Here is a 5,629-nt window from a genome sequence, read left to right as displayed (position 1 = left end):
CGCCTGTGGGCCCCGCGTGAGCTGGGGCGCCCCGAAGGCGCGGGCTGCGCGGCGCTGGTTGGAGGAAGTGCGCAGAGCGCGCTGGGGCCTGAAGGGGAAGCGCAGGGGGCGCAGCGGGCTGGCCTCTCCTGTGGGCACTTCGCTGGCCACCAGCCCCGCCTGACGTCGAAAGGTGAGAGAAGAGGCTTTGCGGGTGTCTGCCACTCTGCAAGCTTCCTGGCTGGCAGACAAGGCGCAAGAGCGGGATAATCATTTGGGGGGTGACCTTAGCCTGCTGCTTATGCCAAGGGTTAAGGTCCAACTGCATATGACAAGGCCTTGACTGTGGCACAATCTGATTGGGCTGCTAAGAGGTGGAATCCCTGGAACTGTGAGGAGAGTGATGGAAAGGATGTGGTGGCGATTGACAGTGAAGCGGAGGGAGCATCCCATGTTGTCTGACTCCTAATACAAAGGAAAGCAACTGTAACCCCAGCCAGTGGAGCAGCCCCCAATTCAGGGATCATTCATGCTGAGAGAATATACACGCCCACTGAGCTTGTTGATATAGCTGACAAGTTCCAGCAAAAAATCCCAAGGTTGTGCACCAACGCCAGTATTAGAGCTTAGACTATGATGCTCTGACAGAGACCAAGTCTCTCAAATGTAACGGAAAGTTATCTCTCGCGTAAACAGTTCAAGGACAGGAGGGTGAGAAGGAAGGTAGGCAGCCCTGCTCCTCAATATCACCCCAGAATGCATCGCTGCGTGTGGGTTGCATTTCTCCATCAGCCAGCAGAAGGGGGAAAGGAAAGAAGAGCTTTGTGATAGAAGTGTGATCTGAGAGTTGCTCATGTCGATTTGCCCTCGGTTGTTGTCCAGATCCCATCACTGCTGCAAAGGAATTGTAATCCTTAGCTGAATAGCTAAGACTGTGTGCTTCTGTGAGGGAGGAGGTCCATTTCTGCAAGGAAGAAGGGGGAAAGAATTAACAGATGGCTAATCATTTTATAAAGATTATAAAAATTGACTTGATTCTTGATTTTTCTAATTTTTCTGTTCTGAATTTAATATACCTCTGTTAACAATTGAAAAATAGACACTAGGATAGTGAGCTCTATAGTTACTTGAGTGTTTTAGGATGTACTTACATAGGCGATATTAATTTAACCTCATTACTGTGTATTTTCAAATCAATTTCCTTGGAATGATACATGGAATGATAAGGAAAGAAATATAAGGTAAACTTTTATTCGCTAGCCTTATATATAAATACCTACTAAAAGTTTTCATTATTGTGTGTAGTAATGTATGTATATATATATATATGTAGGATATATACTATTCCTCTCATAATGATTTGAAATATAAAAAAATTAAGAATATCAGCAAATTATACTGAAACACTTGTATATATGTGGATACATATATGTATATATGAAAAAAACATGAACTTTTTTGCATTATGTATACAAATGTTCTATAAGTGGATTCTGAACCTAAATGTAAAAACGAAAACTAAGTCTTTAAAATTAAATGTAGGAGAAAATCTTTGTGACCTTGAGTTAGGCATAAATTTCTTAAGCACCAAAAGCAGAAATTATAAAAGAAAGAAAATGCTAAATTGGACTCCATTAAGACTAAACGTATGTGCTCATTGAAAGACACTGTTAGAATAAAAAGACAAGCCACAGATTGAGGGAAAATACTTGCAAAGCATGTATCTGATAAAGAATTTCTATCCAAAATATATAAATCACTCTCTAAACTCAATAATAAGAAAACAACAACCCAATAAAAAGATAGGTAAAAGATTCTACAGACACTTGGTACCGCCAGAGAAGATACACAGATGGCAGATGAGCCCATAAAAAGATGGTCAACATCATTAACCATTAGGGAAATACTAGTGAAAACTACAATGAGATATCATTACGTACCTATTAGATAGAATTGCTAAAGTTAAGAAGGCTGATCATACCAAACTTTAGTGTGGGTGTTAGAACAGTTGGAACTCTCATACACTGTTAGTGGGAATGTAAAATGTCACAATCATTTTGGAAAACAGGTTGGCATTTTCTTATGAAGTTAATTATATACCTATCATAAAACTCAGCCATTCCACTCTTAGGTATTTACCTGAGATGAGTGAAAATATATGTCCACAGGAACACTTGTACATGAATGGTCATAGGTGGTTTTATTTTTTTTTTTTTAATTTTTTTTTCAACGTTTATTTATTTTTGGGACAGAGAGAGACAGAGCATGAACGGGCGAGGGGCAGAGAGAGAGGGAGACACAGAATCGGAAACAGGCTCCAGGCTCTGAGCCATCAGCCCAGAGCCTGACGCGGGGCTCGAACTCACAGACCGCGAGATCGTGACTCACAGACCGCTTAACCGACTGCGCCACCCAGGCGCCCCTACAAGGATTTAGTTTTAAAAAGTCATTTACAACTATAAAAAAGTTCATGTTATCATTATAAGATAATTGCTAACTCGAGTGAAAGTATACTTGAAGCTGCCAAGATCAGTTTAAAATAACAAAACTTAATTTTGTTCTGTTTTCACAAATATTATTGGATATGCAAATATAAAAAATATTATTCTTCCATTAGATTTGATGCCATTCTATACTGTCTTTACATTTTTTTATATTTTAGATTAAATCTTTATAATACTTAACAAGGAATAGAATTAACTACGTTGATATTATCTATTAACTATAAATCTGAGTTACTATTACTGATTCTTGCTCCTTAGAAATATGTGTTGAAAAATTGTCTTTTAAAGAACTGGTTTAACAATTCAAGATGAATTCTTAATAATGTAAACTATAGCCCTTTCTCCCTCCTTCATTCCTCCCTTCTTTCCATCCTTCCTTTCCCCCTTACTGTATCCCCTCACCTCACTCCTCACTTCTTGCTCTTTGCTATACCCCTCCCTCCCTCTTCTTTCCTTCTTTCTGTCCTTCCGCCCCTCTCTCTTTCTCTCTTTTTCTTTCTTTCCTCTTTAGAAACATATTTATTAAGCACTTATGATTCTGTGTTCTGAAGGAGAACTCTAAGGAGTTTTTAGTTCTAGCCTTACTTTTAGATATTTATTTTCTTGTTTGTGAGAAAAGGTGGAGGTTAGTGTAGGAGAGTGGAGGAAAATGGAGCATGGATGGCATGGGCTGTGAACACTGCAGATGCTGGACAGAGAGTGGCCCCCGATCCTACAGCAGTCGTGGAAGGTTTTGTGGTCCTTTAATGAAGAATGTAGTCCATCATTCCAGGCCAAACAGTGTTACATTTGCAGTAATCATGTACAATGATTTTATTGAATTATAAAAGCAACCATTTTAGTAGTTTCCTGTCTTCCTAAAGTCTTGTTGGCTGTAAAAAGTCATAATTTAATTTCTCATAATATCCATTAGAATGAAAATTAGGTTTACAGATGCCTTTTTTCTAGAGTAACCACATGTCCTGATTTCTGTTGGACTGTCTGAGTTTGGCCTACATTCATTTTTTTTAAATAATCATTGAATAGTCGTGTCATCTTGGAAAAATTATTTAAGCTCTCTGAGCCTTAGTTTCCTCATATGTGCAGGGTTGTTCTAAGAAATACATCAAATAATGGAGGTACCATAATGCCTGGCCCATACCAAAGGCCAAATGAAAATGTTACTCCTACCATCATTAATTACTCTGAGTCAGGTGGTTACCATTTAGTACAATTGAATCCCATTTTATACAGTAAGTAAGTAACTTATGCATATTTAATTTAAGTTGTTAAAGTCTTGTGTTCCTTTTAGATCAACTGTTTAGTGTCTTTACCACTTAATAGTCTTCATTATTACAAATTAAATTATCTTCACTGTCTGATTGACAAGGCTAATCTTTTAGATATAGATAATGAGTGATAAGGGTTGAGTAATCTTTCTAGATTTCTCGCTTTCTAGGAGGCCTCATTTGGAAGCAGAGACTGCTGTTGTCAGCTCCCCTGAGGCCGACTGCAGACTTTTAACTTAGTTTCTGTTGTCTTAACATGTTGATTTTATATTCAGGATAGCCATATATTTAGAGCTTTCAGAACAATCTTAGTTTCCAGTGTTTGCTCCCATTGTGCTTCCTGAGGTACACTTGGATTGTGTTACCCTTTTTGGTCTTGAACATGAAATCAGTATATTGATACTACTTAGCTTTTTTTGGCTTCTTCATTGGTTCGTATTAAGACCCGTTCCTGGATTTAAGGGCTTGACTCTGATACTCTTTGCCTTGAATTTTGACTTGATTTCCTATCTGTTTCTCCATTCAGTTTGCTTTTGTGAAAAAGTTTTTGGAGTTTATCATTTCAGTATTAGCAAGTTCTTACCTGTTTTGTGAATAGTTTTTGTCTTTTCTGTGAAGATTTGAAAAATATACCAAAATATCCTGGAGAAACCTTATGAACCGTTATAAAAACATAAAAACAGCATAAAACAGCATAAAACAGCATAAAAACATACTAGAAGGTATATAACATTGTATATAAGGTATATAACAAACATCAAAATAGCTATGTAAATGTCCATGACAGAGTTGATTTTTTGCGTGAAACTGGAAATTTAATTTCTTGCAAAAACCTCAGCAGATTTTTAAGCAAGCAGTCTCATTAAAAGTGCGTCAGCCCCTGTTCTTCTTGAGCTTCATTCATCATTTAATAAAATCACTATACTTTAATATTCCATCATGGGGGTTAGAAATGAGATCTGGCAATTCTTGGGAAAAGTGAATTAATGTTTTTAATGATCTAAAATTACCTACCATTTAGTTCTTAACGTCTGTGGCTGCCTGAGAAACAACTAAATCAGCCCCTGAGTTTTCTTTTTCATTGACACCAGTGTTTGATTATTATACATATTACAATTGATTGGATATACCATCAACGACCTGCATCTAATATGACATTTCATTTATTCATTGCTATTTAATGACTATCTAATATATGCTCTGCATTGAACTTGGAACTGGGAATAAAAAAACACTAAGAATAAGACATTGTTCCTAAATTCAGGGAACTTTACATTCCAGATGATAACTAGTTCACTTGACCCATTTGGAGAAGCAATCGTGCTATTCAGTGGGAAAAGCCATTATCTGGATTTGTAGAACTCCAAAAGAATAATTATTTGACTTACTATTTCATTATTCATTTTTAACTGGTTGCCTTGGCAATGTGAACAAATAATCTAAGACAGTTGAAAACAATGAAAGAATTTTATTTTGGTCCGTTCTTTTTCCACTGTTCAGGTAGGGTCTGAGTGCTAACAAAGAAAAGTTATTGAAGCAGTTCAGGTAAGAAATGATAATTTAAAGAAGTAGAGTGGCAGCAATGAATACAGAGAAGAGCAGATAAGTTTGGAATAAATATTAGAAGAAAAGATGTTGAAATTTACTGATGGATAAGATATGGGGCTGGGGAAATGTTAATTTGAGATGTTCATGAGACATCCAAGTGAAATATTAAGGATGTCGTAGAATAAGTTTCTTGAACTGCTTCAAGAAAGTTTTGGCCTCAAGAAAGAGGTGAGGTCAGGAAACGGATAGGTAATTAGGCTCTTGTTGAGACACTTTTACTTGATAAGGCCAATGTCCATGCTAAACTTAAGGTGAGTTTGTTTTACTATT

Source organism: Herpailurus yagouaroundi, unplaced genomic scaffold (genome assembly GCF_014898765.1).
Source record: "Herpailurus yagouaroundi ecotype Mexico unplaced genomic scaffold, PumYag 142, whole genome shotgun sequence".
NCBI lineage: Eukaryota > Metazoa > Chordata > Mammalia > Carnivora > Felidae > Herpailurus > Herpailurus yagouaroundi.
This window is presented reverse-complemented; position numbering follows the sequence as displayed.